The following is a 25926-nucleotide window of genomic DNA, read 5'->3' as shown; positions in this document are numbered from 1 at the left end:
CTTCCATAAAGTTAATACTGAGGTGTATTTTCAATTTTATCCTAAGTTACATTATTGCTTATTAAATTTGCAAGATGGATCATGAAGAATGGATAAAACTTGATATCTCTGTATTTTTATACTAATTATGCTTCTACTTCTTAATATTCACAAGATGTATTTACACACAAGTTCTAAATTAACAAAAAAAAAATTAGTTTTTAGTCAAAAAACAGTAATACAGTAGAATTAATTTTTGGTTAAATACAGTTATTAAAGGATTTTTATTCCCAATTCTTAATTCAAATTACAAATCCACCCATTCAATTTATATGCATTCATTGATATATCAGCAAATAAAGTTTATATAAATTATAAATCAGTTTAGAATGCATAATTATAAACTTTTAAATTAAATGTTGCAAAAACAAAAGGGACTATTAAGAATTTTTTTTTTTTAATCTCAAATATTAATATTTGAATAGATTAAAAAATCAATAATTTCCAAATTCTGCATTGTTAATTAAAATAAGAAGAAATGTTATAATTGCATGAGTCATATGACAGAATTCATTAGGAAATATCATTAAGAAGGGTGCAACAATTAAATTGGTTTAGTTTAATGAACTCTTAGTTTACATTTATTTTTAAATTTCTGTGAAGTTCACAGAGATTTATAATGTAATGTAATCTTTTATAAATTCTGTGTAATTATTTATGGAATATATGCAACTAAAATTTTGAATATTTAACAGTAAATTCAGAGTTCGAACTCTGTTTACATTTCTTATCAGAGTTGGATGTTTAGTGTAGCTTGGTTCTGAAAATTCTAAAACGTGAGTACAGAATGAATGTTTTTCGGCATATTTTTAAAAGGTTAAATAACCTGATTAGAACTGTAACTACACAGACTAGTTGTGGTGGTGAAGGAGATAGACTTGGTCTTGTGTTAGGAGTATTCAATGATCCCAAAGACCCTTACAACCGCTCCTTTACATTCACAAAAACAGCAGATACATATAATAGAGTATGTAAAGGAAAACTAAACGAATTGTTATCATTGTCTGGACCTGCTTTGCATAGGAATGAAGTAAGATGTTTTTATGGTCTGGAACCAAGATTTTCTAGTGTTGCTGTAGTTGGATTAGGAGAAGAGTGCCTCGGATATAATGAAGAAGAGCAAATAGATGAGCACAAAGAACAAATTAGAGAAGCAGCAGCTGCAGGTAGCCAGATTTTACAAGTAAGTAGTGCTGTTGAAAATCTTTATGTAGAGAGTTTTGGACATGCAGAATCTGCTGCAGAAGGGGCAGCTATGGGTGTCTGGATTCATCAAGAGCACAGAAAACTTGAGAAGCAAAGAATTATTCCAAAACTACATCTTTTTGACAACTGTGATTTCACTGGTTGGCAAATTGGCCTTCACAAAGCTGCAGCACAGAATCTTGCACGTCAACTGTGTGAAATGCCACCGAACCTTCTGACTCCACGAACTTTTGCAGAGCATGCAGTTAAGCTACTTCATGTATCTGGAATTAATTTAGAAATGAAGATAAAACACTGGTTAAAAATGGTGGGGATGGATGCATTTCTGGCCCTTGCTAGAGGTTCATGTGAAGAACCAATATTACTCGAAGCTACTTATTATGGATGTGATCCAAATATCTGTCCCATTGTGCTGATAGGAAAAGGAGTGACATTTGATACTGGTGGCTTGTGTTTAAAAGACTATAAAGCAATGGAAGAAATGAGAGGGGATATGGCAGGAGCTGCAGCTGTCATTGCAACTCTACGTGCTGCCTCTGCACTACAACTTCCAATTAATATTCGAGCTTTACTTCCAATGTGTGAAAACATGATGGGTCCACGATCATTGAAACCAGGTGATATTGTTAAAAGTTTAAATGATAAGACTGTAAAAGTTGAAGATACTGATACAGATGGACGATTGGCATTAATAGACATTCTTTCATACGCTGCAACATTTCACCCAAAATTTATTTTGGATATTGGAACACTAAGTAAATCTATGAGGACTGGTCTTGGGACTGCTGCAACTGGTGTATTTACGAACAATGATAAACTATGGGAGCAAATGAGAATTGCAAGTGTTCATACAGGTGACAGGGTTTGGAGATTTCCACTGTGGAAGCATTTTTCTCAAAAAGTGAAATTCTCTGGGTCAGCTGATTTAAGAGCAAGTAGTAAGAGGTTAGGAGGTGCTTGTATGACTGCATCTTTTCTGGAACAATTTCTGTGTGGTAAAACTGACTGGATTCACATGGATATTTATGGTGTATCAATAACATCAGGCAAAAAATATAAATATTTACAGAAAGGAATGTCAGGTCGTCCAACAAGAACTCTAATTGAATTCTTAGCACAGTTTGCTTGCCAGCAGCCTGATACAAAAAAGAGGTAAGTCTATTTTAAAACTGTGTTAACTGAATTTTAAATATACAAAGTTTGATCCTGAATGTCACATTTGTATGTGAGCATCCATTATGTACATGTGTGTGTATGTGTAATGCACAAATGTTGGAATTTATAATCAGAGAATGTTCAACATAAGATCAAAGATTTCTTAGCACAATAGTGTCATTTAATGACTGTGTACCAGAGTACTGAATATTAATTTATTCATTCAAGTACTGTAACAAACTTCAAAAATTACACTGCCATATAAAAATATTTATAAACACTTCATATATGTATTCATAAGTATAAATTAAACTTATTTTATTTTTATTTTTTTTTTTATTTCAGACCATTCCTTAATAGTTCAGTACTTGATGCTGTTTTCAGATTTAATGTAGAATTTTTTTAATTCTGGTTAAAAAATGTATTCAATTTGTAACTGTTTGTAATTCGAGAGTACAAATTTAATAAGTTATTTATCCAGAGCAGCCAATTATTTACTTAATCATCAAAACTAGCAGAAAACCAGTTAAACTTTTAGTACTGTAATATTAACCAAATCTGTAGAAAATTGAAATTACTGAAGAAATGATTTAGTCCTCCCATATTTTAAAAAAACATTCTAATTTAAAATACTTTAACAAATTGAAGAAACTTCAGATAATGGAATGATTTAATTCATCAACTGGACTGTTTGGTCCTTGCAGTTCTCCCATCCATATTTCCTTATTTCTCTTGATCCATCTACATATCCTGTCTTAATGATTTTTGAGATGTCTCAGAAGTCTTGAATTTTGCATCCTAATGATATGTCCAAAGAATCTTAATGAGTTTTAACACTTTGTACATTACTTTGTCAAGCACAATCCACCACTACCAGTCTTTCTGGTACTTGATATTGATCCAGGTCTTTCAAATTCTTTCAATTGTCATTTGCTAGCAGTGCCAAGTTGTCAGTGAAACCAAGACAGTTTTGTCTTTTTGGCCTATTTTTACTTTGGGTGACATTTATATTCCTTTAACCATTTCTAGAGTGCAGTTTAATAATAGCAGTGAGAGCCCATCGTCTTGGTGCAATCCTGTTTCTCAAATGGTTCAAAAAGCTCGTCTCTGAATTTTACCTTCAACTTAGTGTTTGTGAGTGTTAGTTTTATAGTGTTATATCTTTTATTTAATCTGAGGTGTCATAAAATTTTTAGTAGGAATTCTCAGTGGATGAAGTCGCATGCTTTCTTGAAATTTACAATTGTTATCACAGTCTGTTTCTTTTCCTGTTGTAATCCACTATTAGTTTGGCTCATGACTGGTCTGGACACTCCTCCAAGGTCTGAAAACTCCATTATTCTCCTAATCAAGAGTTCTGAAGTGACCTGTTTAGAATGATTCTTGTTTAATTTTGTATATTGAGTGATTCCCCTGTAATCCTTTTGCGTAGGGTATGGATGAGTGCTGTCATGTCATCCAGTGTTCTTGAAGTTATTGTTTGATCAGATATTAAGCTGTAGATGAAGGGCAATTTTTGCTGATCTTCCTCAATGTTTCCAGATCTCTACAATCATCTGATCTTCTCCCACTGCTTTGTAATTCATCTCCCCTACTGTTTGATAACTTTTTGTGGGAGGGTTGTTTTCTTGTGTTACTGGGATGTTTGTATTCTTCACAATTTAGTTAGCTAGGATTTCTGCTGTGTCTTTGTGAGCCAGTTTACAATTTTCATTCTTTATTCATAAGCTGGGATTTGTATTTTTGGAGCAAATTTTTGAAGGTCTTTTGTAGTCTGTTTTATTGAATTCTTCTATTGCCTTTTTATTCTCTTTAGGGTTTGGATGGTTTTTTTATTTTACTAGATTTTGGGAAGTGAAGTAAGTACTCAAGTCTTCATTTTGGTTTGTGAAATAGTCTTACTATTTTTTATGGGATTTTATTTAGGCTACTTCTGCGATTTGACTATAGATAATTTTTTGTGATTTTTTTCAGTTTTTTAAATTTTATTCTTGATTAGTTGTGTAGGGCCCATTTTCTTTTAGTTTTAGGGGCTTGGGTTTTGTTGCTTTCTTTGGGGAGTAAATTTAGTTTTAATTACATTATGATCCTAGTCTGTCTACATGTTGATCTCCTTGTGGTGGTGATTGACCATGAAGACATGGTCTAGTTGCCATTCTTTTATTGCAGTCTGGGTGTTTTCCAGGTTTTGAGTTTGTTTCCTCTTGAAATATTTGGGTTTCTGCAGAGATCAAGTGTTCCCATTTTGTTTTCTTTTGGGTGGGCCATTTCCCAATATTGCAATATAATCTTTGTCTAGTTGAGCACTGAGGTCATGGTTTTTGGGGATGTAAGTCGGTGTGAGTAGATCCCAGAACTTTTCTGTTTCCTTATGTTCTTTTGGAGAGTTATTTTTATTAGTGTGTGCATGGGTGTTATATGCTTTTAGGGTGTGCTGAGATTCTTGGGGATAGACTTTAATTCTTGTATGGAGTTGACTAAAAATTCTGTATGTTTTTACATATTTGGCACATTTCTGAATTTTCTACATATTTGGCACATAAATTCATTTCTCATCTGATAATGAAGATATTGACAATTTTGTTTTAAGTTTCATCAGTCTTTCATAAAAAACAATCACAAATTGCATTTTAGTATATATAAATTATATAAAAAGCATGCAAGCAAGTAGCAATGTTATCTAAGTCTAAATTTAGTTCTGATATGGTCAGATAATGTGATGTTTCGTCTGATGTAACTATGTAATTATGTAACTATAACTTTTTTGTAATTATCAAAAAATAATTGATAATGTTTTCATTACCTAATTATTCTAATACAATTGATGTGGCTAAATATTATCTATTCTTATGACAGGTAATTCTGTTTAAGATGAAAAATGAATTTCCAAGCAATTGTGGGATTACTTACATATTCTATTTTTGCTGGTTAATCTAAACTACTGAAATCTTCAGTGAACCTAACAAAGTTAACCATACTGTTTAATTTTAATTTTTTTAATGTAAAATTTGTTGTATTTAAAACTGGAAATCACTTTACATGTAACAAAAAAGTATTTGCATAAAACAGTTTAAACAATAACAGATTTTTAATATTTTCAAATTCTGTTTGATTTATATAGTGCTCCAAAATCTAAGCTAAAGGTTGAACCTCCATCCTCAAATCAGTGCAAGTTACTCAAAGATGCTCCATGTAAAATTCAACCATCCAACTAATGTAAGAAGTTTGGAAATGTTAATCTCTTTTCAAAATGTCTGTTCAAAATGTCTGTTGTCAAGATATTTTGATAACAAAACCAAGTTTTGTTTGTGTTTGTTTAAAAATGATTGCTGTTAAAAAAAAATGTTTTAGTTCAGTGTGTTGTATTAAAATTGTTATATGTGAACTGTTAACCAATTCATGTTGTTGTTGTTGTACACTTAATAAAATCATTATGAATTATGAATTATCAATATCAATATTTGCATTTTTTTTTTCTTTATAAATATTGGGTGTTCTGCTCTGGAGTAGTTCAAAACAAATTATCAAATACATATTCAAAAAATTATACACCTTTAACAATAATTCCATGTTGGGTGCATTCCATCTTTTCTAAATTAACATAATCAAAATTGTTAATTTTTATTAAAAGTGAACCAGAAGAAAAAGGAAAACTTATTTTTCACTTTACAAGATTCCCCAGCAAAAATGGCTGGGGAATAGCTTTCAAGTTAAAAAAATATTTTGAAATTCAAACTTTGTTCATAAAAACTTAGTTTGAGATTTAGTTCTAATTTTATTTTATTTTCAGATTAATTTTCATATTTTTTTTTATAAAATTTGACTTCATCAGTTAATTTAACTTTATCAGGAGTGACTTTCACATCATATTATGTAGAATTTTTGGATTAAATTGTACTTTCATACTTGTGCACTCTTTAAACTTAATTTACTTAAACTTAAATTTACCCTCTTAATTTTTTCCCTTTTCACTGATAATTAACAAGAGTTCATAAAACACTCATCAATTATACTGTGTAGCCCTCCTGGTGTAATTGGTTATAAACAGATCTATGTAGAGTTTTTATATAATAAGTTTTAATTAAAATTTAATTTAAATACAGTGGGTTTCTGCTAAACTTTGCAGCAGTTAGCCCTCTGATTAAAATGGCGTAATAATTTCTTTTGAGCCACAGTTGGTGAAAAATTAGATTTCTGCTCAGTAGCAAAATAAGACACGTTAAAATTTTTGGAAACAATTATGTGAGCAAAATTATATTTGCTTTTGACTAGTTTAAAATGTTACTGTATCTAGTAGTTTTGAAAAAAATTGTTGTAAAAATCAAAAACTATTCTAGAATCTTGTAAATAAAGCTACATCAATCTGCCCTAACAGGTGGTAGTCTTAAATTTATCTAGTATAGAACAAAAGTTTTGAAATTTGAAATGTAGTTTTGGCAGTGTAGAAATGAATTTGAGTTATATAAAAGTAGTTAATCTTAAGAACTAACAGCTAACACCAATAGCAACCAGGTGTGAATAAAATAAATCAGATTTGTATATTATCTAAGTGCTGGATTTGTGTATTAATAAAAAATTGAAACTATCGCATTCATGAAATTTCATCCTAATTACTTTTCAAATCATTCATATGCTTTTCAGAGTATTCTTGTATTGCATAAAAATATCCACTGAAAAGTAAATAAAACTTATTGCTTTTCTTTAGCTCACTTTTGTTCCAGTTAATTAAAAAAAAAAATGACCTAGTAAACATAAATAGAAGAGAATTTTCTTTTCAACAAAATGTCTTATTTTTGCAAGACCACAATGAAAAGTATGAGGTGGGCTCTTTGATATTCAATATCTACGTAAATTCTTTAATATGACAAAGGTTTTGGTGCAACATTGAAATGATAGCTTGAGTATACAATATCTAGTAAATTTCTTTGGAAGAATTAAATTTAGGTGCAAATTAGAACTGAGATTGCATCCCATGCTTTTCATTGTGGTCTTGAGAAAATAGACATTTTTAAAACAAAATTAATCTTCTATTTGTTTAATGTGTAATCCATTTTTTAGATTTGTTTAAAAGCATGTTTTTTAATTTTTTTCTATTGTTTCACATGTGTGACCGCCATTGAATAGTACATGTTGATTGGGTAAAAGAAAGGGTTGATAATCTCTACATACAAGGACATTTTCTTTAAAATTGCAGTATAATACAAACTTGAGATAATTAACTAGTAAAAATTACTGGTTTATTCTTTGGACATTGATTTTTATTTTAATAAAGAATAGAACTACTATTCATGAAATTTCATCTTAACTTTCATATAATTTTTTATGCTTTACATAGTAGTATTCTCTTTCAGTGAAAATATCTTCTGAATTTGAATTCAAATTTTCACTATAAGTAAATTGGCACCATTGAATTACTGCATGTTGCTTTGGTTACATACAAGAATTGTTATAAGAGTATAAGTGTATATAATATATATATTCAGATATGTATAGAAGTTTTAAATCTTAAATTGGTTAAATATTTTTTTATTGAAGTTGAATTTATGTTTACAAAAAGGGCTAAAAATTTTGATTCCCAGAAAAAGAATTTTTATTAATTCTCCATTTTATTCTTATAATTTTCATACACGCTGTTTGATCACATTTGGGGGTGTTCTGTGCCTTTCCAGGTGATTAAACTTTTGGAAATTGTAACTATGTATGTAGCAACAAAATTTTGCTCACCTGAACTAATAGATTAGGGAATGACCCTTTACACTTCGTCACTGAAAATATCAAGGTAGTTTGAGAAAATTTTCCATTAGAAATATTTCAAAATTACATACTATACTTATAGTATTTATTATTACTATTTTGTAATTCCATAGTAAACCTTGAACTTGCTTTTCAAGATTAGAATGATCAACAAATGCTTGACATAAAGTAGAAGGTAGATGTCTGTAATTATCCTGAATATTTGCTTGAAAATTTTTATAATCTTGAAATTAAAGATATTCATCATAATCAAAATTCATCATATCTTACTTGAGAATACAAAAAAGTGGTCATTGAATTCTTTTGTCTAATCTATCATATTTCTACACGTTCAAGTTTTACAGTTTTATCAAAAATTCTGATTTGGACACCACATGACTTCCTTTTACACCTATTAAATAACATAATATTATTCACCTTTTTTAAAGTACATAAAATTTTATTTCACTAATAACTAATGATTTTTTTTCATTTTTCTTTTATTATTGAATGATTATTCAATGAAATATTGTAAAAATGTTTTTGCAATCAGAAGTTAATAGTTATTAATAAATCTAAATCTTAACTGCAGTAAATCTACATTTAAAATTTTAAATCTAAACTAATTAAAAATTTAAGAAAAAGGAAATTAAGTTTGATTTGAACCAATCAAATCCGCTTCCCCTTCTAAGATCCAAATATTTCATTAATTAAAATTAATTATGGTTATAATTCAGGAACCAATGAAAAGTACCACCTATGATATATCGTTAAAAAGCTCGTCAGTGAGGGCTTATTACTGCAGTTAAGAAATAGTCCAAAATCCAATTTTTTTTTTTTTAATTTTGGGCTTTTTTGGACACTTTTGGTCAAGTTGATTACAATCAAAGGGGAGGTGCACAACTAGATGTTACAACAGCAGTCCTAGATCAAAAATTTCAACATTTCCATTGAAATCTGAAAACCAACATTTTTTGCAATTACAATACTTTCTTGTACTGTACAAGGAAGTAAAAGCCACAGAAAAAATTTAAGCCATGAATTTGAAACAAAAATGCAGAGATAAAAATAATATACATGCTTAATCAAATATGATTAATAGACCACAAAAAATAATGCAGCTTGTTATTTTTATTATTTATTACACTATACATATACTACAAAACTCTATTAAAAAAAAGAAGCTATTGCAGTTACATCTGTAAAGTTTGAAACAATGAAAGAAAAAATCATAATTTTTTTTTTATCATGTCTATAAACTTCAACATTTGCGCCTTTTGTAGGTTGTAGAATGTCAACCAATAAAATCACTTTCACGCCCTGTTTTGGTCAACATTTCTTCAGTAACAGTAACAACAACTTCAGATATTCTCTGTTTCAATGTGTCCAGATCAGATAAAGGTGTTGCACAGACTTTGTCCTTAACATAACCCCAGAAGAAAAAGTTTAAGGGAGAGGGAGTTATTTCTGGTGATCATGGTGGGCAGGGAGTGGGACTGTTGTGTCCAATCCATCTGCCATGAAGTGATTCATTGTGGAAATCTCAAACTAGTAATTCAGAATGTGGTGCTGCGCCATCCTGCTGGACCACCCTAGGTTTTAAGTCACTTTGTTGAGATATAGTAAAGTTCTGCAGCATACTCAGGTAAATGTTAGCTGTTATTGATCTCAAAATAAAAAAGAGGGGACTGATGATTCTGTTGTACATCAAACCACACAACACATTTACTTTAGGGAATCTCTAATTTTTTTCCACCGATACCACCGATGTAAATATCTCGGCAGACGTTTGCATCTGTAAAATACAAATAAAATGTTGCCTTCACATAGGTCTCAAACGGACATCTTCACATCCAACTTGACATGATTCCCTCTAACTAACCGAAACCGCGGAAGCGCGAACCCCAAGCCTGGTCCAGATTTGACAGCACCGTTTGTGACTGTGAATGCCGCAGAAAACGAACGAGTTGAAAGGTAAATCAGTACTATACTCTTACAAATCAAAATAATGTCTTACGCAACATAGAAATTCAGACCTACACCCACATAAGTCGACCAATTTAGGTAACCTAACAAGGGGAACGTAACCTCATTCCGGTCCACGCAGGAGCCAGGGACAAATCCCGCACCATCACACGGGGGATGGAGTTTAGAAGGTAGTTATGTTGTTGCACGTAATGTTGCAAAGTTGTGTGAACCGATTGCTGAGCAGAATTTGTCAAGGAATGCATGTTATTGTTTCGGAAATATGTTGCTCTGAAAAGAAACAAATATTTGAAAATTAAACCCATCTAGAAGAACGATAGTACGGCGGAATGAAAATATTTCTCAGAATTTATTTGATTAGCTAAGAACAAAGATTGCAAATTTTAATTATTGTTCTCTCGTTTTAAATGAGTTCTGCAATGTAACTGTTATAAGCCAATTATTTTTATTTATTCCTGACATAGACAAGAAATTCGGAATTAGCGAAAAACTGCTGGAGTATATTCAATGAAATATACGATTACCGGAAGATACTTTTTTATGGCTGTTCAGAAATGTCAATTAAAATGCATTTAACATGGGACAACGTAATAAGCATCACTACGGTCCTAGTTTAACAGGAAAATACGAGGTGTGAGAGAAAAGTAATGAGATTGGTAACACTGCGAGCGATCTGGCAACGCTTGTCCGTGCTAGACCGGTTTGTTCATCCCTTCCACATGCTCAATACGAGTTTCAATTCCGTTCAGCCAACACATTATTTTTGACAGTGCCATCAGTGAAGTTGTGTTTTGTGTGTGTATGTGTGTGTGTGTGTGTGTGTGTGTGTGTGTGTGTTACGAAAATGGAGCATCGGAATTTAGAGCGACGTTGTGTGATCTAGTTTTGTGTTAAAACTTGGGGAATCCGCGAGTGTGACCTTTCAAAAGTTGAAACAAGCCTATGGGGAACATTGCTTATCAACAGCACAAATTTTCCGCTGGCACAAATCATTTTCGGAAGGCCGAGAATACGTTGAAGATCAACCTCGCTCAGGGAGACCTTCAACTCCAAAATCCGACGAAAACGTTGAGTGTGTGAGGGTTCTTGTGAGATCAGACCGTCGTTTAACAATAAGGATGATGAGTGAACGGTTAAATTTAAACATTTTCACCGTACATCAAATTTTGACAGACGATTTGGACATGCGAAAGGTTTGTGCAAAATTGGTGCCGAAAAACCTCACAACGGAACAGAAGGACAATCGAAGAAACGTGTGTGTTGATCTTCTTGAGATGATTGATAATGACCAAGAATTCTTCAATCGTGTGATCACAGGTGATGAATCCTGGATATCTGAGTACGATCCTGAAACAAAGAGGCAAAGCGAAGAGTGGCACACTCCGTCATCTCCTCGACCGAAAAAATGTCGAATGAGCAAATCAAAGATCAAAACCGTGCCGATTTGCTTTTTTGACAGTAGGGGTATCGTGCATAAAGAATTTGTTCCGCCAGGGCAAACTGTCAACCGAGTGTTTTACAAAGGTGTCCTTGAAAGGCTCAGAAAAAGAGTGATTCGCGTGAGATCAGACATTGCAGACAAGTGGATGCTTCATCACGACAATGCCCCGTGTCTCACGGCCATTTCCATCAGGGAATTTTTGACTTCAAAACGCATTCATACGGTTCCTCAACACCCCTATTCGCCTGATTTAAGTTCTTGTGACTTTTTACTTTTCCCGAAATTGAAACATGTCTTAAAAAAACGTCATTTTGGAACTCTGGAGAACATTCAAAAGACTGACCGACCAGTTAAAAGTCCTACCGGTTGAAGCCTTCCAGCGCTGCTACCAGGAGTGGGAACAACGACTCCGCCGGTGTATAGCTGCCCAAGAGAACTACTTTGAAGGGGATAATACTGTTTGAAAAAAATAAAAACTTTTGTAAGTAAAAAGTCAGTCTCATTACTTTTCTCACGCACCTCGTATGTGGGCTTATTAAAACAGAATCAGTGATAGAATAAAAGAGATACAGAACAGGCAGTGCAGAAATCATTTTTTTGCACTGCCTCATTCATCAAAAAGTGCTTGGTAAAAATACTTTAAAACCTGGTCATGGCATTAATGTTATAACAAAAGTAATGAATTTTATCCGTTGGTGAGCCCCTTAATTATCGGCATTTTTCTGAATTCTTAAAAGATATTGAAAGTGAACTTTACAAAATATCTTAACATACAGACCTGAGATGGCTCAGCATCGGCAAGATTTTGAAGAGAATTTTATAATTTGTTTGATGAAATCGTGTTTCTTGTCGATTTAAGAAAAAATTAACGAATTTCCTGAATCGCAAAAAAAGAAATAGTTCAAATGATGAACTAAATGATGAAATAGTTTCAATGATTTCTCCTTTATTGTTCACTAACTTATTTGAATGAATTAAATATTGCATTGCAAGGATAAAAGCAATACGCATTTTTATGTTCTCAAAAATCAGAGCGTTTATAACAAAATTCAGTTCCTTGAATACAGATAAATTAAAAAATTTTCTGGATTACGTGAAAAAGTATTTGGTTTTTTTTTAATATACATATTTATGAGAAAAAACTTTTTTGTTAATGTAGTACTCGAAAAATAAATATCGATCATAAATTACTGACGAAAATTTACATTCTGTTAGCGATTGCTACAAGTGAGTTTGATTTGGATGAAATAATAATAAACCAACATTCGAGATTTCACGTCTCACATTAAGTATATATCGATTAAAAATTATTTTTTCAACACGTTGTTTGTAATAAAAATAAAAAGGTATGCAAACCTATAAATTTATAAAAATGTTTGATTAATCATTGATACCTTTTTTTGCTTCACGTTCCTTGAAATTAACGTGTACATTTTATATTTGATCGGTTGATCCGCATGCTGGGCCGTCGTGATCCACGTGTTCGCCGTCTGGGGCTTTTTTAAAGTAAAAGATATGAAAGTGTATAAAATGCTATTTTAAATTGTATTTTTACTTCCTTATAAAGGAAATATTGTGATCGCGAAATGTCGGTTTTCAGAGTTCAACGAAAATATCGTTTTTGATCATCCCTGAATCTGTTTTCATTAGTTTCGGTGTGACGTCTGTACGTACATGTGTATCTCGCTTAACTCAAAAACGATTAGCCGTAGGATGTTGAAATTTTGAATTCAGGAATGTTGTAACATTCCCTTTAGTTGTGCACATTCCCTTTTGATTGCAATCGACTGAATCAAAAATGTACAAAAAAGTCCAAAATTCAAAACAATATGGACCTGCAAAAACCCAACACGCGAAATTTGTGCCATTGTCATACTTTCCCTAATGTACAGCACGTTCGGGTACGCTATGCACTATACTTTAGAATTATGTGGTGCATTCTGTTCTTTCGGCGTTAGGTCGGTTGCCCTGTGTGTTCGTTCGACGTTGCTATTTATTTAAACCATAAAAATAGTCCTTTATGAATTCTTTCTTGTGGGCATTTTAAAATAATTAACTAAAAATCATCAACAGAAGGAATTTTTTAAGTATAAGAGTGTTTTGTTAATACTGATACATTATTTGTTACGTTAACATTCATAATATTATTCAAATTTAGTGAAAAAAATCCTGTAAGTTTCTCCATCATTCGAAACATTATGGAAGTAAATTATTTATTTCACACGAAATTCTACAAATTTAGACATCAATTTTACTTGCTTCACACTAAACGGCGTAGGTAGATGTTATATAAACATCAGTATAACGTTTTAAATTTACATAAAATATTTACTTTACCTGATTGTTCTGTATTTGTTGGCCCTCGCCCTTTTCCTTCTCCGCTCCATTCTTCTGAAACAGAACAATAAAAATATTAATAATTTCAATAGAAAATCAAAAAGATATTAATAACTTACCATTTTAACCTCTTTGTACGAAGTAAAGGAAGTATTGTGATCGCGAAAATTATGGATTCCAGATTTCAAAGGAAATATCCATTGTGACTAGTTTCGGTATGATATCTGTACGTACGTATGTATGTATTTATATATGTACATACGTACGTATGTATCTCGCATAACTCAAAAACGATTAGCCGTAGGATGTTGAAATTTTGGATTTAGGACTGTTGTAACATCTAGATGTGCACCTCCCCTTTTGATTGCAATCAACTGAACCAAAAGTGTACAAAAAAGCCCAAAATTCCAAAAAATTTTAATTTTGAACTTTTTCTTAACTGCAGTATAAGCCCTCATTGAGAACTTTTCAACGATATTTCATAGGTGGTACTTATTTTCATTAGTTCCACAGTCTTAGCCAAATAAAATTTTAATTAATGAAATATTTGTATCTTAGAGGAAGGCTTATCGGCTCGAATTAGACTTCATCTACTTTTTTTAACTTTTTTTTTTAATTTATACATATTGATTTATTAATAATTAATAACCTCTGAATGTATATATGTAATTTAATAGGCGTATAAGGAAGTCGTGTGGTGTCCACATCAGATTTTTTTTTTAATTTCCAGGGAGGGATGTTATCCTTCCTGGAAAATACTGTTCTCTCTATAAATACGACGTGATGGTGGGGGATCCTGGGAGAGGTGTTCCCCTTCCCCCATCATCACGTCGTGGCAAACAATAAGGGCACCGCAAAAGATCGTCACACAAGCACCATCGCATCTTGCGAGGTCCTGCCCGCATAACTCACTAAAAACCTTTTTGGCTTGTGGTTAAAAGTACTTGCCCATTCCTTGAAGTAAACCACGTCATCTCCGAAAACTTTTTTTAAAGGAAATTCGTAACCATTTAAACGGGTAACGGAGGGGGGGGGGGGTCACAGATAACTGTAGAAAGATTATTATTTATCCGATGTCAATGAACGTTAAGCGTTTTTTCAAAAAGATTCCTGGCAATTTAGCTACTTTTTCTATATTTCTTTGAGCTTTCTTTTTCCAGTGTTAAAAGAATTGACTGAGCCGCTTTTGTACCGCATTCTTGACCCGTTCAATATTGTCGATTTTTGTTCCGCGTAAAAAACTCTTTGAGAGAAAAAAGAAACAAAAATCTGACGCTGCGAAATCGGAACTGTAAGACGGATAGGCCATCACTTTTGACTCGACTTCTGAATAGTATCCCGTGTCTTTTGAACGGTATAGGGCACGTGTGTTTATAATGCGAAGAATTACGGTTTTTTTAGAGAGAATCAGGGCGTTTCCTACGTATTGCGGGGTTCACTTTATTTCTAGCATGTCTTAGTAGTACACTATTGTGTTAGCGGGAGAATTCGGATTTTCCATTCCGAATTCTGACGTTCGGGTTCCGGTTCAAAAAGATGAATCCGAGTTTCATTACGACTTATAATGCGATCTAAAAACGTATTTACTTTTCACTAGTTTAAAAATGTGAATTCGGATGAATATAAATAATGAATTCCGGTAAAATAATATTCGAATTATTTTATATAATTTTGTTTCATAATAGAAATAAACGATTCGTTAGTGATTCGTATAGATTTAGAATGTCAGTATCGATTAACCGACCGAAGGCAGCCCTGTTTTCTTGATTAATCTACTGTATAGTTAAATAAATTAACAATTAATATAATCCACGTTACCAGCACGTTGATGTATTTTCTAGATATTTCGGCTTACTTGGAAGCCATCATCAGGAATAAAATTAATCATTTAAAGTCAATAGTTTAGAAATCATAGTTAAAATTTAAAAATAGTCATGACTATCATGTCCTACTAGTGACTGTTTTTAAATTTTAACTGTGATTTTTAAACTTTTGACTTTAAATGTATTAATTTTAACTCCTGATAACGGCTTCCAAGTAAGCCGAAGGATGTAGAGAACACATTAATGTGCTTGTAAGGTGGATTATATTAATTATTAATTTATTTAAATATCAGCGGTACCATGTTTTGAGAAATTAATACTGTATAGTTTTTTTCCTAAGTCGAAAAACTAATTCTATTATTACAAATTCTTTTAATCGATTTTCTGCGTATATTATTTCTTTTATTGATAAAAATGACGGAATTTTCCGTTAATGCACCGGTTTTTACAAAAAATGGACTTGCTTTAATATCAGATTTTCTCGTATATCCTGTCACGAAATTTTACAGTGAATAAAATTTGTTTATAATTCTATTCGGTAATGTGTTGCGTAAACGGATAATAAAATATAAATATAATTGTTACTAAATAGATTTAAATATATTTAATCGTATTAGATAAAAATTATGTTAGATTATTACATACTTATATTAGTGTATTTGTGTGTTACTTAGAAATATTATAAAAAATATTAAAAACAAGATTTTGATTTGTAATATTTCAAATATCTTATAGTTGAAAGTTATTTTCCATGATTTATTATTTTGAAAGTAGTGAAGAGCAGAAAAGGAGAGCTCTAATAAATTGGATTTGTGTTGAGGGTGTACGCAGCGTATCGATTTCTCAATAGGATCAGCATCTTTTTTCTTTTTATTAACTTAAAAAAAATTTTTTTATTAACTAAGTAGTAACAAACTAAAAAAAATCAATGGATGGATAAACTGGTCTGTTTCTGGCACGGTTTCAAAAATCTAGATCTTTAAGGTTACTTATGTGTCTCGCTGTAATTGTGGCTAGGATTTGTTGCTTAGATTTAGTTAAGGTTCTTGTTACATTCTGTTACCGTAGGTCGTATTGTGTATATTTTATGGAAGAATGAGTAAAAACGGAAACTTTCTCTTTATCTTTTTTATTCCTTTCTTTTTTATTATCTTTGTCATCATATTTTTAATTATAGTACAGGTATTCATAATTTCGGTGCTGTAAGACTGTGACAATTTCCCGTAATAGTGATAGGAAACGCGCAGTATTCACCAAATATATATTATTAAGTAAATATAAATTTATATTAAAGCTGCATTTGTATTACACCAAAATTGTTGTATGAACAATTGTTCGTATCCGTTATTAATTCCATTATGCATTCTATCGTTTCTTAAATTGTTAAAATGTATTACTTTCTAATGAGAAAACTTAGTCGAATTTTGAATATGTTTTTTTTTTCAATATTATAATCAATTTTGGGACGATATAAAAATGATCATTCTACTGTTTTTTATTATAATTTTATTATTATATGAGAAATAAATCAATTAAAAAGTGTTTCGTTTTGTAACTGGCGATTCAAAAAAGGACTTCACAATTGCAAAAGGATGTAAACATTTATTAAGTTAAGTTATACAGGGTCATTCACGGGAACCGGATGTTTCTGAAGTGGGTTGTACTCGGGCGTTCGTGGTGGGAGGGGCACGTGGCTTTTGTCTGACGTTTCCTTTGTTCATAGCATTTACATTTTAGTCGTTGAGATGGAGCCGTGGACGCTAGACTAACGCCTGTACGCGTATGACAGTTTTGTGCGAAATGACGAATCCGTAACTGCTGTTCAACGGTATTTCCGCCGTCAGTTTAATATCCATCATAATGCAAGTGTCCCTTCTCGTAACACAATATTGCGATGGGTAAACAACCTTCGAACAAGTGGTTCAATATTGAAGAAAAAACCACCGGGACCCCGACGAACTGCTAGCACTCCGGAGAACATCGAACAGTAAGGGAAGCCATTGTCAGAAGCCCACGCCGCTCTATTCAGAGGCATTCAGCAGCGCTTCAAGTGAGCACAAGTACGGTAAGATGAATTCTGCATACAGACCTGCATTTCCATTCTTACAAGATAGCCGTCGTGCAGCAGTTAAACGAGCAAGATTTCACGCAGCTATTACAATTTTGTCGACAAATGCTTACCATTTTTGAACAAAATGAAAATTTGTTACTGTTAATGAGTGACTAAGCCCATTTTCATCTGAATGGCTTCGTCAACAAACAGAATTGCCGGTATTGGGCAGAAAGAAACCCACATCAGCTTCACGAGAGACCACTTCATAGCCCAAAGGTGACTGTCGGGTGTGCAATAGGAAAGGTCGGTGTTATTGGACCATATTTTTTTTAAGAAAATGACGCTGCCGTAACTAACAGCTGATCGTTACATTGGGATGTTGAATAAGTTTTTCATCCTTGAGTTACGATACCGGGGAATCGATTTTCAAAATGTGTTATTCCAGCAGGATGGAGCTACAGCGCACACAGCGAGAGCAACGATGGCTGTTCTCCGTAACTTGTTTCCGGGACGGATCGTTTGCAGATTCGGCGACATTCCTTGGGCCCCTCAGTCCCCCGACTTGAGTAGTTGTAATTTTTTTTCTGTGGGGGTTTCTGAAATTGCGTGTGTACGACAATAAACCGCGTACATTGGAGGACCTAAAGATCGCAATTCGTCATCACGTCACCCAGATTGATGTAGACATGCTGCAAAGAATTGAGGCCAGTTACCGTGAAAGGCTACAACAATGTACTGCCCAAAATGGACATCACTTGCCGGACATAATTTTTCGTTCATGAGTAAGTAACAAATGCTTTGATTTAACAAGTGTTTCAGTACCAATAAAACTTTTCTAATGTAAATATTCAATTTTTTATGATTATTTTAAAAACATCCGGTTCCCGTGAATGACCCTGTAGATTCGTTTCATAGAAAAACACATCAAATCTATCACCCGACATACATCCCGCTTGAAGTCGATTTTATTATAGACTGTAGCCCGCAAATCGGTCGTTACCTCTGCGACTACGGCGTTAATTCGATGTCGTGGCTCGATAAGATGTGCAGGTGTAAACCCGATCTTTTATGAAACCCCACAAGAAAAATCTAGCGGGGTCAAATCTGGGAAGCGAGGTGGCCATGCGATCCGACCTTCGCGAACGATCTACCGACCTGGGAATCGAATATCAAGAAAATTTCGAACTTTTAGACGATGCGAGGAAGCGCTCCGTTTTGCTGATAGTAAAATCAGCAGTGGATTTTACTATCTTGGCTATCATCGTCTAACTGAGGAAGGAGAGAAATTTGAAGCACGTGCAGAGATAAATGACACCGTTTACGGTCGCCTCATGGAAGAGACATTGTTTGATTAGGGCACAAATAACATTGATCTTAGGGACTATTGTTTCGTTCCATGTTGAGCCGGTTGGTGCTGCACTCTAGCATCTACTAGCGCTGGCCGGCGAGTTAGACTAATATGATCATTCGATAGTCGGATCCCGCTTGGAGGGGTCATGATTTGTTTAATGTAACATTCATTCTAGTGCAGAATAGTTTTATTTTGTAGTCTAAAGTCTAATGCGGCCTATAGTGTTTATTGATAATGTTCAATTGTATAATTTTTATTAATGTTTCCATTTATTCATCGGTCTAATGTGACTTGTATTTTCGATATTCAAAAAAATATCTAATGTGACAAATTAAAATTGAACGATTCAAGAAGAATATGTTTTAGTTTATTTCATCGTCTCAACCATCATTTCAACCAAATACAGTCCATACTTCCTCTACAACTTAACAACTATCGCAAATGTGCTGCAAAGTTTCATGAGGGTTTTCGCTACCCCATATTCGGCAGTTATGGGTGTTCACCTTGTCCCTGATGTAAAACGTTGATCATCACTAAAAATTACATCGTCTAAAATGTATCGTCGTCTGCAATTCTGTCCATCATTTCCGCACAAAACTACAGCCGAGTGACTTTGTCGTCATGTGTAATGTGTTAGACCACGGTTATTTTGTACAGCTTCAAGTGTGATCCTTTACGTAATACGCTCCAAACAGTCGTAGAATGCCAGTTTCACGTGACACACTTCAAGTCGATGTCTTCGGACTACGTGCAAAGCTTTCTCTTGAGTTGTTCTACAGCAGCTTCAGGGACTTGTGGGCGTCCTGGTGATTTTGTATGTTTAACAGAACAATCCTTCTCAACAACGGTTTGATGCCGAGAATAAATCTACGCCTATTAGGAGGCTCCTTTCCGTGCACTACGTAAATGACGTATTTATGAACTACGTATTGTCAAAACTTGTGTTTTGACAATTTGTTTTTTAATGAATTCATGTGTTTTGTTATGAATTGAGATCTCAACCGAATCTATAAGTTATCTCAATAAATCTTTATATGCCTTTAAAGTTGTGAAGTCCTTTTTAAATCACCCGTTATATTTATTTATGAACCCCCATCAGTTTGTTATAATGGTAAAAAATCATCGACGACAATTCTTTCTAAGTTGGAGGTTTATATAAATCGGATCAGTGGTTCTAAAGTTAAACATGATAGAAGGCATATTAATAGAGACTGTGTGATAAGAGTACAATATATAAGATTTTTAACTCTCCAAAGATTCAATTCAACTACATACACATATTTCAGTTTTATTAATAACGATTAAAATATTTAATTGATTTAATTAATCCCCTTTTAGAAATAATAAGATTGTTTGATATGTTTTATTATGAAAGTGTTTATCTATAAAGAGATAAGTTTTTTACTTAATGTTCAGTATTAATCTTTTTACATTAGTATATTTGTTGTTCTGAATTTCTATACTTTTTAAAACAATTTTGTGGTAAATCTTATTATTATTTAGATTGAAGAAAAATAAAGAAAGTAAATTTATTAATTTTCTTTCGAGTAAAATGAAATACAGTTTGGAATTTTCCATTATTTCATTTCTACTTTTAGCGTTGAGTAGAAGCTTATTTACTTGAAATAGTAAAAGTAATTAGTTTACCCTCCTCAAATGTCGAATAATGTTTCAGTTGTGATTAAATACCATAAAATTATGAAAAGGAATGAAATTCTCTTTTCTTTCTTATTTTTGTTGATAGAATTGATTGTTGTTTATTTATCGTAAGCTGCATTGTTCATTTATGACTAGTCGATATTAAAAAGCTCTTTATTTCGACTTATATATTTTTTGATCTGTTACTTTGTACGTCGTCATTTTAGTTTACTTATTATTGTAATTTTTTTTTTTGCCTGGGATTATTGATTGTGTTTTTATTTATTTATGTACTTATTTTCATTTTCATTCGTAAATTATTTTAGTTGAGTGAATATTTACCAAATATATTAGTAAAAACAACACAGTTTATATTATTGATTTAAATTGTAACATTGAAATATGAAAATATTTAATACAACTGAAATAGATAGTGATTTTTTGTTAATCACTACCCGGTAAGACTTCGCTTCGCTCACCTTTCCCAACTAGTCAGGAAGCTTCGCTCCCACCGTGTTCATTATCCTCATGCGTGTAAGAACAGTACTGATAAATAACAATTAAATCCTGTACAATTTATATAAAGTATTAGTGTATTGTAATTTCTTTAGAGCAACAGTTTCGAATCCTGTTCTTGGTCAGCACAGGATTCGAAACTTTCTGAAGTAGACGGGTTTCAGAATAGTCGCCCCCCCCCCATCTTAAAAAATAGTACTTATTTAGGTTACCCGTCTTTCGAGCGAGTAAAAAAAGGATTTTGCGCCGTTCTTAGCGTTTCCCGACAAACACTACGAGGACGTGACCGTAACTTTGTCTCTCTCTCTCTTATGTTTTGTTTTTAAGTTTTTAATTTTTTTTGTGGAACAGTTTGTGAAAAACATCTAAAGAATAGACTTCTATTCAACATTTACAACTTTTCTCTCTGAAATGCATATTTACGAATTGTTCTCACAGGAGACTACGGAGCAAGCCACTTGCAGTTGCCCGTGCGAGAAGCATCGACTCTCCAAGTGGAGACCAGCCCCTTGAAGCTTCTACCCTTACGACTTAAAGAAAGCAACTCTAACTGGAAACTGCAGGTACCTAAAAGTGGAGGGCAAGACTAAAGAATGAACGCCGTTCACGGTCGCATCTTTAAAACTACTTTTCTCGATAACATAAAGAGAAGTCGAAAAAGACAAAAACACATTCCTTGTAGAAAATTTAATTTTAAATACTGCAAATGGTTTCTGACTGACGGTTTGGCCGTATTAAAATTGAATATCGGTAAGGAACAAAATCCATTTGTTTCCGGAAGCCATTAAAACGGCCACCATGGTAAAACGGTGAATAATTTCGTAACGGCAATATGTTCTTTCCAGGTATAGAATCTAAATTTATGCAAAATTTCAGCTTAGTCGGATGTATAGTTTTTGCTTTAAACTATAACAGACTCACAGAAACCACTGGATTTTTATATAGCATAATAAATATTAAATGTCGTATTATTATAGAATTTTTCAAAAAGATTTTCATCAAAATTTTACAACTTAAATACCACGCCGTTTTTCAAGCACTTTTTTTTAACTGGCCATGAGATTTAAATTATGAGGTTACATATTACCAATGCCAGGCCATGAGATCTGATTTGCAATCTCAGGTACGTTAATTTTTAGGACATTAAGGCTCCTTATGGCTTCTCATTTTGCGAGTTGTGTAAACTTGTTTGCAACATTCTAACTTAGAGTTTAAGAGTTTGTTATATTTAACGTCCTGTTACGTTAACTTTTAATGAAGTTAATAATTCTTAGATATCACATTTTAATGCTGAAATTTGAGTTTTTATTATTTATTAATAAAAAAATAAAACGAATCGTTGTATTGCATGTATCTCGTTGGCATTCCAAGCGTGCGTACTAAGTGTTGTTCAGCCGTCTGTCAATTTTTTATTTTGTAAACAAACTAAATTTAAAGAAACGGGCATTTTTTTTCAATTTTTTACTTCCTTGTACGAAGAAAAGAAAGTATTGTGATCGCGAAAAATTTCGGTTATCAGATTTCAACGGAAATATCCATTTTGACCAGTTCGGCATAACATCTGTACGTACGTATGTATTATCTCGCTTAACTCAAAAACAATTAGCCATAGGATGTTGAAATTTTGGATTTAGGACTGTTGTAACATATAGTTGTGCACCTTTCCTTTCGATTGCAATCAACTTGATAAAAATTGTCCAAAAAGCCCAAAATTCAAAATATTTGGATTTTGGACTTTTTCTTAACTACAGTTATAAGCCCTCATTGAGAGTTTTTCAACGATACATCATAGCTAGTATTTATTTTCACTGGTTCCAGTATTATACTCAAATTAAATATTTGGATCTTACAAGGGGAAGGGACATTGGTTCGAATCAGACTTCATCTCCTTTTTTTTTAATTTAAATATATTGCTTTAATAATAATTATTAACCTCTGATTGTAAATAAAAAATGTATGATAAATAATAATTCAATATTAACAATAAAAAAGAAAAAATATCAAAAGTTATTAATAAAATAAAATTCTATGTACGTTTCATTCAATTTTCAAAAAAATGTATGTCATTTAATAGACGTACAAGGAAGTCATGTGGTGTCCACATCAGATTTTCTTTATTAGTTCACTGACTGGTCAGGGCTTGCTTTGCTCGCCTGACCGTATAGCCAGGAGACTCAGCCTCCTGCATCCTCGACGTGTTTGTATCCTCATCTTTGGGAGAATATTAAGTGTTTTACAGAAATATTTTAAGAAGAAATATTAGTGTGTAGAATATTTTTATTTATTTATTTATTAATAAACCATGGCAATTGTGTTGCATATTAATGACGTAAGTAACAAATCAGCACGTTAATTCACTAAATCTTAAAATTTATCAAACTCCATAAAAAAATCAAAAATTTAAAAGAAAAAATGATATTACTAAGTCAAAATGAGCTAAAAAGAATAACCTTTATTTTTATTAAAACATGAACACATAAAATAAGGGCACTACCAGAAAAGCAAAAAGCTTATGTGTGAACAGAACAGAATTTTTCTGATCATTTGGTGTTTTTACACTTAAAATAGGCTAAAGGATTGGGTAGATATAGAATTTAATTGTTTTAAATATAATGTTTAACGCTAGCCAGATTGATGATCGCCGGGAATTGGCTTGGTGACGCCGTTTTCTTCTTTAGTTTTGTTTGTGATCGGTTAAAGTTGGCGCAGAGCGGACCACGTGATGCGCCGGCCGGATGTGCGTCAACGACTCACTTCCGCCTAAATAAAGAATCCTTTTTTTTACTGATAAATATTAACTAATAATTCTTTCATTAATAAATAAAAAAAAATACAAATATAAAAATAAATAATCTAAGCTTAAAAATTAAATTAAATTAAATAATTTGTAAATTAATTGACAACGGATTGCTTCTAGCAGGTGGGAGTCGCCGTGCGCAGCCGCGCGGCGCACCACCATTGGTCCGCTCTGCGCCAATAGCAGTTAAAAAAAAAGTGAGCAGATAAAGCAAACAAACAAAAAAACCCACCCAGTATCCTTTTTTTTATAGAGAGATAGTAATTATTATTACTATCGTTACATAGTGCAACAGTATGTGCATAACACTATATATAGTATTATCGACAACTCTCCCAACAGCTCTCATAAGATGTTACATTTGATGCCAGTATTTGAATCATTTTATGAAACTTTCCTGATAAGATTAGCATGTCTTCTGACTAGAACTTAATCAAAAGATAAATTTTTCTTTTTTTTAACCAAACTTCATATTTCATTAATTTTTTTTAAGAACTGCATTGTATGATCCATCTATTTATATAGCATTTTGCTTACAATTTTCTCCAAGTTTTGTATGTCTAGAGCCATTAATATTAATCTAGATTCTGGAAAGTTTTCTCATGTATCTAGTTTAAACTGAACATTTTAGTTCATATGATTAGTGTTCTTTAGTGGTTGGCTTTCAATTAACCACACATCTCAGGAATGGTCGAACTGAGACTGCACAAGACTACACTTCATTTACATTCATACATATCATCCTCATTTATCCTCTGAAGTAATACCTTAACGGAAACCCCTGGAGGCTTAACAGGAAAAAAAGAAAGATTTTAACACTCCTCGATAGTATCTCTTTGTGCGGCTACTGTTTTTTTGTATGATTTTAATTAAAAACCCAATTTGGCCTGGTGATCTAGATAGATATAAAGCTATGAATGCAATCAAATATAAAGGTATGAACAAAGAACGCAGCTTTGTATCTTCTGAGTCAACAAAGGTGCAGTGTATAATTAGAAAATTCTTGAATATTATATGAATTTATCAATCAATTAATTTTGATTGGTGTATTAGGGTTAGTAGAAGGGAGTTTTTGTTGATAAAATCTTGATTTGTTTGTCAAAATACATTTGTTTGTTTACAGTACTGTGCATTTCTTTTCTATTTATTACATCCTGTAAACCTCTGTACATGTATAAAAAGATTTATCATGTTAATTTTTTATTTAGGTATCATGGATAATATACATGTATACATGTAAATACCATTATATAGTAATTTCATACCTTAAATACTATTATTTATTCTTTTTACAGGTGAGTGAATAATTGATTATTATCATTCTGCAAACATCAGTGAATTTTGTGTAAGTTTAATTCTTTTTTTTTAATAAATATTTTACTAATTACAAAACTAAATGTTAATTTTACTAAATACAAAAATGCTCAATTGTTGTTTTTCTAGATATATAACAGTATATTGTATAAGAAAATTTTACTAATCGGATGAGATTTTGCATGACATAGTTTTGCAGATCTTAACATTTCATGATCTAGAGAGGCATGTCACTCTCTAACTAACTAAAAAATTTAATTCAAAAACAATTGAAAAGTTCAGTACAATTAAAAGATACCAATATAATACAACAAATAATAAAAATAAAATTACAATAAAAACTCATCGAAAACAAATGATAAATCACAAAACAAAATACAATGTAATGTGGTGTCAGGTATTTATAAGAGGAACTAGTCATCAAACGGTAACACAATTAATGCCCAGGGGAACAAGTGATAAGATAATTTATTGAATTGGAAGTTGAACAAGTGCATTATGAACTTGACGACATAATCTTGTTAGTACACTATATTA

The 25926-nt window shown here is 32.2% G+C and overlaps 1 protein-coding gene and 1 pseudogene across 4 annotated transcripts in view; both read left to right on the top strand.

Annotated features, from left to right (window-relative positions):
• Nucleotides 1–25926, top strand: part of LOC142318776 (coiled-coil domain-containing protein AGAP005037) — a 1329051-nt gene that overhangs the window by 501312 nt on the left and 801813 nt on the right. The window lies entirely within an intron of this gene.
• LOC142319798 (cytosol aminopeptidase pseudogene) lies at nt 827–25378 on the top strand (annotated as a pseudogene).

Source organism: Lycorma delicatula, chromosome 2 (genome assembly GCF_047948215.1).
Source record: "Lycorma delicatula isolate Av1 chromosome 2, ASM4794821v1, whole genome shotgun sequence".
NCBI classification, from domain to species: domain Eukaryota; kingdom Metazoa; phylum Arthropoda; class Insecta; order Hemiptera; family Fulgoridae; genus Lycorma; species Lycorma delicatula.
The sequence above is the reverse complement of the archived record's forward strand: the minus strand, read 5'-3'. Positions and strand labels throughout refer to the sequence as shown.